This window comes from Cupressus sempervirens, chromosome 8, assembly GCF_028749045.1.
Source record: "Cupressus sempervirens isolate cs-2001-9-10 chromosome 8, ASM2874904v1, whole genome shotgun sequence".
NCBI classification, from domain to species: domain Eukaryota; kingdom Viridiplantae; phylum Streptophyta; class Pinopsida; order Cupressales; family Cupressaceae; genus Cupressus; species Cupressus sempervirens.
Window position 1 is genome coordinate 466,799,080 of NC_143125.1, and position 10,839 is coordinate 466,809,918.

General features: G+C 34.0%; 1 long non-coding RNA gene across 1 annotated transcript; it reads right to left on the minus strand.

The window, feature by feature from the left end:
• Positions 1-7,717: 7,717 nt before the first annotated feature.
• LOC149543256 (uncharacterized) lies at positions 7,718-9,244 on the minus strand. The gene is made up of 2 exons (XR_016355226.1): positions 9,010-9,244; positions 7,718-7,962 (listed from the first exon to the last, which is right to left on the minus strand). It is a non-coding gene; the product is annotated as an uncharacterized LOC149543256 (long non-coding RNA).
• Between the last annotated feature and the right edge of the window lie 1,595 nt (positions 9,245-10,839).

A 10,839-nucleotide genomic window follows, 5' to 3' on the forward strand; every position in this document is an offset into this window, starting at 1 on the left:
TTTCATTGATGTGCATTTACATGTAATGAAATGTAAAGTTGAACTATCTTGATAGGCGTAGTTGATGTTAATGTTTTAGCATCAATAGAAGTAAATGATGCTTATTTGATATACTAATCTGTGTTATGTTTGTCAGATAAATTATTGTTGATTCTTATATATATATATATATATATATTATGCACAATATATCTTATATATATTATATATGTAATATAATATGTATTATATATATTATGCATTATATATTATTATATAATAATATAATAATATTATATTATATTACATATATGGTTAATATATTAATATTATATATATGTTAAAGATAAGTCTTGCATATAGTTATTTATAAACTAAATGGTGATTAACTATAGAGACATGTCTCTTCTTATATTATACATATATGAGATCCAAATCTACATTTGGAAATCATCAATTAAAATGGCAATAAAGTACATTTGCAAACACGATCTTAGTTACTTTAACAGTTGAAGGGTTTCATGAAATCATTCCAAGTAACTATTCAATTGTATTCAATATTTATTGAAATTAATAGGCATATATCTGGATTATGCTCATTTCTTTATGAAATGTGATGAGAAAATCATATTCATACCATGTTTGATCATGTAAAGGATTTTAATAAAGTATCTAGTTCAAAGAGAAATTTCATTTAAAGTTTCATTGTAGGTGGGAAGGATTGAACTAGTAGACTTCATAATTGATCTTGTCCAAGTGTAAAACATGAGTTAGATTTATTGTCACAAGTGAGTAGTATGTTCAAATTCTTAAGTTTCAAGGTTAAATTTCAGATGATTTCAAATGGGCTTCAATAGAACCTTCAATTTGATGCATTAATTAGAATGTTAGAATTAACATTAAACTCAATACCATAATCAAATCCCATGTTACAAAACATGTAAGGAAAAATAAACTAAGTAGTCATTTTACAAGTATACATTGTACACTAAGAAAGTGTCACACTCTAAACCCTTCTATCCAAGCGATTCCATGAGTTCAGAATGCTTAGATGCTGGCTTAGAGTTCCCTATCCACGAAGTGCAAGAGAGTATATTTCAAGCATAAGAAGGCTCTCATCTGAGCCTTAGAAATACACTTCTTGCTAGTAAACCATGCAATGGGAGGTTCCAAAGATGAGATACAAGAATGCAAATGTCCACAAGGAGTTTCTCAAGGATGCCATAATCAAATCCCATGTTACAAAACATGTAACTAAGGAAAAATAAACTAAGAAGTAGTCATTTTACAAGTATACATTGTACACTAAGAAAGTGTCACACTCTAAACCCTTTTATCCAAGTGATTCCATAAGTTCAGAATGCTTAGATGTTAGCTTAGAGCTCCTTATCCACAAAGTGCAAGAGAGTATATTTCAAGCATAAGAAGGCTCTCAGTTGAGCCTTAGAAATACACTTCTTGCTAGTAAACCATGCAATGGGAGGTTCCAAAGACAAGATGCAAGAATGCAGATGTCCACCAGGAGTTCCTCAAGGATGCAATGCAAAATGGAAGCTAAGCTAGAATGAGAATGCAAATATGTAACTATGTTAAGTAATATGCAAGTGTTAACAATCCAACTAATTACTATGTGATTTAAGCTATTGCATAATGAAAGCTAAGCTATATGCAACATGATTCTAAGCTAGTATGTGGTGGAATGAGAGAATAAAGACAATAAATGGAAGTTTTCCTCAAAGCTCCAAGAAACTTGTTGGAAAACTTGCAACATAACAATATTCAAATAGTGGATGGATTGAGTGGGAAAGCTCTCTCCCTTTTAAAGTCATATGGATGGTAGAGATCAAGGTAAAGATGATGGATGATCGACAGTTGAGTTTGAAAAGGAGTGACACATGTGTACACACAAGTCAACTAATAGAATATAAATTGACTTCCCATATGAGACAAAAGTCACAAAACGTTTTCTTTTAATTTGAAAATTAGAAAGAGGACTTTATGTGTGCAATTTAAGTGGGCTAGAAGAATGGAGTCTTTTATTTAATTAAAAGGGAACATGTTCTTTTAATCAAATAATGAACTTAGGATAGCATAGTCAAACTTTAGGTTATAATCAAATTAATTGATTATTAGCAATTTGGTCTAGGCAAATGATTAATTAAATTAGCCAAAATGTTGAGAAGGGGGCAAATAGTTTAGATGACCATTTTTAGGTGATTACATACACAAGCAACAAAATCTGGAAGTATACAATTTGGTTCTCTAGATTTTGTATGGAGATGAGAAAAAAAATTACCCCTGTCAAAGAAACAATACAGGCCTATTAGAATAATTAGGTATATTCTTAAAGATTCCATGTCAAGGAAAACAATTATATAGAAAGAAATTATTCAGTTGAAAAGGGTAAATGGAAGAAATCAAGGAATTCACTGTGTGTGTGTGTGTGTGTGTGTGTGTGTGTGTGTGTGTGTGTGTGTGTGTGTGTGTGTGTGTGTGTGTGTGTGTGTAATGTCATCATATATATAGAACACGAGCCTTACGGCTGAACCTCTTCGACTAAGAGCCAAGGACTTAAGGGGTATCCATTCCACCAAATTCGCTTGGGGCACAATCCCAAACTCATCCATTTTCAACATCGAAGCCACGCACTCAACGAGACTTGATCCCTAGTGGGCTCTTTAAGAACCTTTCAACTTCACCAGTAGACCAAGGGCCCATTGATGTACTTAGCTATTTGAAATTATGTTTAGAAAGGGAATTTACACATTGGTGTATATATATAAACCAAACTTTACATGGGTGGGTGAGAGGGGTCACTTTGGGTTAGTGGCCCTCTCTCCCCAATGGAATAGGCTAATCTCCCACAAAAAAGTACCAAAGACAAAACAAAGTCAAATTTTATTTTTTTTCAGATTCGTGAAAACATAGTATTTTTTGTTGTTTTTTACTACAAACTATGCAAATCATGAAGATCAAATGCTGAAATTTTCAAAAAAATCCATGATGTTTTCGATCTTTTGAAAACTAGTCAACTATACATTTTTGTGGGAGGATAGCCACATCCCTCCCCAACACCCTTTGAACATTGCTTCACACTACACAAGACAATGGTCCTTGTCCTCTACAATCATGCCTCTCTCCTAGATTATGGCATCGCCCACTAAATTCATAAGGGGGGTCGGCTTGGAAGGAGAGGGGTGAGTTAGAAAGGAGGCAGTGTAGGTTTAGGAAAGTAGGAGATTAGGAAAGGAAAAGGGTAGTGGACACATAGGGAATAAGGTTAGGGGGCCACGTGGAGAGTAGATAAGGATTAGCGGAAAATAAATAGTTAGTGGTTAGGGGTAGCTAGTAGTTAGTGATATTAAATTTAGTTAGTAGATAAGTTAATGAACTTAGTTAGTAATTAGTATTAATACAATTAGTAGTAGTGTTTGTTAATAAGTAGGGATAGTAAATGATATAAGTCATTTAATTAGTAAATGGGATGGCATAATAATATAATTTAATTAGTAGCTAGTGTAAGTATATTAGTAATAGTTAGCAAATAATGCAAATAGTTTAGTGGATTTGTTGAGTAATTATTTAATTGTTATACTATACAATTGCAATAGAAGTTTAAGTTTAAATATTTAATTGTTAAAATTTATTATTGTCACACATTTTATACATTAATAATACTTAATATATGTATATGAAATATATAATGTGTAATGAAGAGAAAATGTTATACACAAATATATATGCTATATAATATGAAAAGTGAAGACAATTATATTTGAATTATTCATTTAGGTACCTTGTAATAAGGATGTCATAGGTTGTGACATTAAATGTATGAGTTGAACCTAATAGATATATTAAATAGTATAAAATGAAATTATATAGTTCTTCCTTTCTTCCTAGGTTCTTGAATAGCGTTGTTTGTATTGGTTTTCCCAACTCACGGTTGAGGCACATCATCTATCTAATTCTCAAGACCGAATCGACTTCAGATCTAGGTAACTACAAAACTATCATGGTTGGGCACACTTTTGCTAAGCTCTATGCTACAACTTTGAACATTAGTCTTTCTAGTGAGCTTGATAGGAGAGTGTATAGAGCTAAGGGTCGAGCTAGTTTTCAAGCTGATTACAAAACCATGGACCGTATTTTGACATTGTGGGCCATCATCGAGGAGGCCTGTCATTGCTTAGAGAAAGTCTATTGTTGCTTCGTGGACTTTCGTAAGGCATTTGATACCGTCCTGCAGGTTGCCCTTTTCTAGAGACTGGGAGACATTTGTATTTCAGAGATTTAGTTGGCTGTCATTATGAGATTATATGAGAGTGTTACTGGTAGATTTAGGGAGCTAGAGGGTTTCTCAGCCCCTATTCAGAGCACTATTGGGGTGAAACAGGGCTGCCCTCTTTCCCCCCACCTTGTTTGGTATTTATATTGATGAGTTGGAAACTCCTTAGAGACTCCTCACTCCCTATGGACAATTGTTACTTGCATCAGGTCTTAACCTCCATTCTCTTGTTCACTAATGATGTGATCCTTTTGGCCTCCTCTCTGGTGAGTCTTCAAAGACTTCTAGATGACTTGTCCTCTTTTTGAGACCTCTGTCAACTCTCAATGAACCTGGACAAGACTCAGATTGTGGTCTTCAACTGCCTGAAGACCTCTCATCTACACTTCTACATCTAGGGTCATGATATTGAGATCACCACATCATATGTGTGCCTTGGGGACAAGTTCTTTGGACCTTGCTTCAGTTTGAGACTCGCCATCCAACCTAGGGTTAGTAAGGATATGAGCTCTCTTGCCATGCTCAAGAGACAATTCTTTAGACATCACTTCTAAGACACTTCATCAAAGTTGTCCCTCCTAGACTCCTTGGTCAGGTCAACGATTCTTTATGGCTCAGTGGTTTGGGGCCCCTCTCTCCTTGATTTTGACTGGGCTTCCATCGAATATGTCTAGATTCTATTTCTTCAGCATATTATCAGATGTCATTGTCTCATCCCCCACAGTATTATTCTGGCAAAGCTTGGGGCCCATCCCTTTAGGTTGGTCATCATTTTCGAATTGATTTGGTTTCTTCATCATCTTTGTGGTTTTGTTGACTCTATGGGTGACTGGTTTAGATACTTGGTTTATTGCTCCTCTATCATTGTGACGGATCTTGATCCGACCCCTTGGGCCCATTGTTGGTTTGTGCAGGCTTCATCTTTGTTGAGCTCGATTGGGATTGATATTGACCACCTCCCTCCCTTCTAGTTCTCTCTTGATGCTCTCGCCCACCTCCTCTCCTCACAGTAGGAGTTGAACCAACATGTTAGACTCAACATTTATAGACAATATATCACCATGACTTGGTGTAACCTTGCAGGCGGGTTATGTCTGAAGATGGCCTTTTATGTCGAGCACTTTCTGGTTATCAGAGACAGTATTATTGTGCCTCCTAGCTACTTATCTTGGTGTTGGTGTCATGCCTTACATATCTCTCTAGGCTCCTTCAGGGTTGTCTCCCACCAGGTTCAAATTCAAACAAATCACCACATGGACAAATAGGACCAAACTTGTCACTTGTGTACCTTGGGCATGGTCGAGATGAAGATCCATTTCTTTTTTCATCGTCCCACCTACTATGAGATTTGTGGGAGATTCTATTTCTTATTTAGAGAGTGCAGCTCTCTTGCAGTGCTTTTCAACTATACAGATCAGAGATGGCTTGCACTATACCTCAAAGAGACTATGGAGCTCTGCAACCACATATTACAACTCTTATTCCCATAGAGAGTGACCCTAGTTCAGCTTATCACTGCTTTCTTCTCTCCCTCATCTCCTACACAGGCAACAAAGTAGCCTTCCAGTGCCACCATTGCCAACCAATCTAGATCTATGAGACCTCGTAGTTGTTATACTCATCAGCGACACCCTCTCAGCTTTTCTTGACGGCAGTTCACGGCACCTGCTCGCCCTAGTTCATACCATTTGATGCTTAGCTTCTTTTTACCAAGGAAGGACCCTTAGTCCTTGCCTTGTCTTGTGCTCCTTGCTTCTTCTTGTATCTCTTATTTTTCCTGTTTGCTTTCTTTCTTTCGCACTGTTTGGTGCTCTTGTTGCTACCAATCTTGTATCTTGTATGTTTTTCAGTCCCATAGACCCTTGTGATCTCTTGTTGAACATTAATAAATTTATCTCATCTCATCTCATCTCATCTTATCTTATCTTCCATTAATCCTTACTTTAACTACTATGCTCCCCTCTTTCTTCCTTTCTCCATATCTCCTTTCAAATGCTCTCTTATATCTTGTGTTGAGGGAGTCCCATCCCATTATATATCTCTAAACCTATAATTTGACTTCCCATTTGATTAATAAAAATAGAGTCATTTCAGATTGGTCAGGTATGGGCTTTTCTTTAATTGCAATACTGGTTTTCTTCAATTGAAACGGTCATGGTTTTCTTCCATTGAAACGGGCATGGAGCAACAGAGTGATTGGCAAAGGCTATAATCCATCGAACAAAAAACAATAAAGAACAGACTCCATTTAAAAAAATTTAAAAAGTACACAAAAAACTCTCCTCTCCAATGTTTACTATTTTTCTCCCGAGAAAATTTCAATTGAGATATTAGTAGATCGACAAAAATTCAATCTGATCAACCCTATGGCAAACTTTAAGATTACAGCAAGCCGATGACCAACCTTAACTGCAGGCAAGGTGATTTGATCTGCTCCACCACTTCAGAAAAGCAGAGGAGCTAACTTAATCAATTATTCTCTCTGTGAACAATCGATCCCAAGTAGTACCCAATCAACAAAACTACGATCAATTTGAGTACACGTTATCAAGTTATATAGGCCACCGAAAGCTTCTACATATAATCAACAAACCATGTTTCATTATAAATGGAATACAAGGATTGGTGAGCTTGATGTCTCATCGCAGCATAGAGAAGTTCAAGCAAAACATTAAAAAAGAGAAGAATCCACTTGTTGTGGAACAACGATGATGCAGATTCCGGTTTTGTCTATGATTCTTCTAAAGTTCAAAATAACGAGCTTGAAAAAAAATGAGAATTCCTTAAATGTCACAGAAAAAGGAGAAAAATCTATCCTTATTATGACATCAGATGCCTTCAAGATATCACACGGTCATCAATCTTCAAGTGCCTTGGGTGGACTGTTAATTGAAACAATTCAAGATAAGAGTGAGAGGCCTTTGGAACATCCATTTTTATTGCAAGGGAACAGACATTGATGAACAGATCAGAAATAGAAGTACCTAACCACATATCTTGGGTTTAATGACTAAAGAGAGTGTAACAAAATCTACAGAAATTCGGACGGAAAGTCAAAGCCCATCTACACATGTCAAAGAAATGAAATGGCTAACAGAAAACATGAATATTCTGCTCCAAGGAAACGAAATGAATATTCTGCTTTAGAAATAAAATGTGCTGCTAAGTCAATAGCAAAATTCATATCCAAAATCAATAATCAAACACATTTTGAACAAATAAATGAGTAAAATTCAAAACTAAAATACATTAAAATGAACATGTTGAGATCACAGTGTATTAATGATGCCGCTATTAAATTTTCAAAAATTTCAAATCATTAGATGTAACGAAATAAAAGTAAAGTAAAATTGAAAAAAAAAAACATTAGACTGAAAAGAATGATCATAGCCAGTGACCATTCCCTCCAATCTTTAAAGAGGGGCAAATTCAACCCCTCCTAAATAAAAATTTGCATTAAACAACAAATTGATTTATATATAAATTTACAAATTGGTTGATCAATTTCAACAATTGATTCAAAAGTATAACAATAAAATTATCTGTTTTAACTGCAATTGCAGCTGAAATACTCTAGACAGAATTGGCAAGTATATTTATGACTATATTATTGGCAGTCACCATACCCAGAACTGCATTAGTTGTCCATGGCCATTGCCCATGCCTCTGATAGCGATTTCCCAGTGCATACACAGCTGTAAAAAGACAACTCTAGTTTAACAAAAAAAAAAGAATTTATTTGAAAAGATGCATTTCTAATTGACAAAAACCATAGTTGCATCTTAGCATTATTCCAAATTCCCAAATGTGAATCAATAGTTTCATATTAGCAAATTTCCAAAAATGAAGCTTACATGATTCTTTTCACTGTTATTTTGACTAAAGATTTACTGCATAATTGACTATCACAATCAGTCAAGAAGCACGTGGAGATTTCAAAATAGATAGACTTGTCCGCTTAATCGAAGAAAACTAAGACTGAAACAAGAAGAACTTATAACAAAAATTGTGAGAAGACAAGAAAATATGTTGATATTAGACAACATTGGGGAAGACCAGTTAGATCATTTACCAAACCTGAGATTTGTGTATGTATTAAGGGAGATTACAGCATGATAATCTCACTGACCACATGAAATCATTTTTATTCATCTTTTCTTCATTATATATCATTTTACTTGTATGGCCTTTTACAGCCCTAAACACAAGGATTTTGAGATCAAATAGAACTTTTTATAGTGGACAATATACGATCCAGAATTCATAGGTATTGAAAACTAGCACTAGTTGATTTGCTCTTCAATTGTATGTGTTCTATCAGATTTTCTTCGTATTGAATAAAATACACCCTAAAGTCTTGCTAAAAGCTCACCATTCAGATAATATTGATCAAACCTGATGGAAGAAATATGCAGGGTAATAATTATTGTTATCATTGAAAGTTTGGAGTGCCGAACCAAAACGGAATCGCAGCAGTTTAAAATAATATCGCACACTACTTTAAAATAGCCGTAGATAAAATTACAGAATCAAAGCTTCCATGTTCCTAATAACAACATGATTTTTCCAAATGAAATGAACCACAATAAAACTGATTTGGCTATGAAGAAATTTTAAAAATAAAATTCGTAAGAACCATAGCAAAAGATTTACCTGAAATTTCCACACAACAAAATGTATTTGGCTGCGAATAGATTTCATTTCAGAAATAAAATTCGTGCAAACCATGGAGAGAGATTTACCTCGAATTTCTACAAAAATGTATCAGAAACCATTGCTTCCATGCCCTAGTTGCCCCAGCACATTCCTCTGATTCTGGCTGTGTTTGAAAAGGCTACGTCCCCTTCTCACCTCCTTTGAAATCGTCACATCCCGCAGAGAAGCTGTGATTGCTTCCTGAGGATTCACATGGCCACTAACACATTAAACCCCTCATATATAAAGGGGTTTTCTCCAATAGTAATACTATTTTCTCTTTCCCCGATGAAAACAATCGTCGAGCAAGAGAGCTGTTGGTTAAACCAGAAAAGCACAAAGCACACAACGGATTAAAACAAAAAACACATGATCGATTAAAACGAAAAACACATGATCGATTAAAGAAAAAAGTAGAGAACATAATCGATTTAAAACGAAAAAAAAACTAATAAAAACAAAAGCACACAATCAGATCAAACAAAAGATTATAAGCACAATAAAATAGGAAAATACAAAGTCCGCAATCGATGAATGGTAATAGATACTACTTTTGTCAACGGTAATATTGTTAAAAAAATTAGCATAAAATGTAAAACTAATAAATATATTTAAAATAGAAAATGGAAAATATTAAAAACTAAATTAAAAAAAAATGTAACACAATTTATAAATATTTTTAGTAAAAATTTATTAAATAATTATATTCTTAAAAACATACTTTTTTAATTTATTAATTTAATTATAATTTAAAATTAAAAATTAAATTTTAAAATTAGAATAAAATAATTTTAAATTATTATGAAGAAAAAAATATATCTTTAAATGATAAGATTATTTTATTTTATTTTTATCGTTGTAATTATTTATTATTGTGTTAAGCAAATTTGAATCCAAGACCTCCCAAATGAGAGGCTCACAAATTATCATTGTGTTGTAGGCTCTTGCCTAAAATTATATGATAATTAGTTTTTTAGTAAGATTTTAAATAAACTTAAACTCAAAGATGTTAAAAATATAGCATGATATATTTGCAATCTTTGATGGCAACACAGTTACAACATAAAGAAGGATCAATCAATCAAGCAAGACAAGTAACAATTAGTAAGAAAATGACTAGTGAGAAAGGTCTATGTGTTAGAACATTATTGTAGAATATGTAGCTTATGTTCTTAAGCTACCGATGATAGATTATTAATCAATGATCAATATGATTAATGCTATCAGTGTAAAAGGGATGATGATGTGTTTAATCAGTTGGAGAAATAATGAGATGACATTTAAGTTATGAAAGCAAGTATGGTGAGAGGATTCTAGAAGAAGTTGGAGAAGGTCAAATAGATTTTGACTATTCGATAAAATTGCACAAGAAAACCTATTGTTGATTGAGGTAGTCATTGCAAATGTGTTAGGTAAATAGGGATATGTGAGTTACATGTTGTATAAGTGTACCAAGTTTATAATTCAAATATATGGTGAAGATTAAACAACAAAAATGGTAGCAAGAAGAAACCTTAAAACATCAAAATTTGGACCTTCGTCTCTAGTTTTGATTACCCTTTTATAGGAACAAGCATAGTAATAAGCTATGGACCAAGAGATGGACACATGTCAAAATTTTACAAGAGATTACAAAATATTACAATGACATGGAACAAAATTGTAATTGCTCGCAGAAGGTGTTATGTACTTGCTTGAAAACATTCCTTCTAATGTGGACTTGGTGATGGACTCATGGCGTGAAAGCACAAACCCGTGTCATTGTTTATGATATCCAACAGGGTTATGGCCGAAAGGGTTTCGACCATAACGATTTCTGTCGAAACACGTATAGCCCTCCAAACATGGTGGTTTTCCACATCGACATGGTAGGGGGA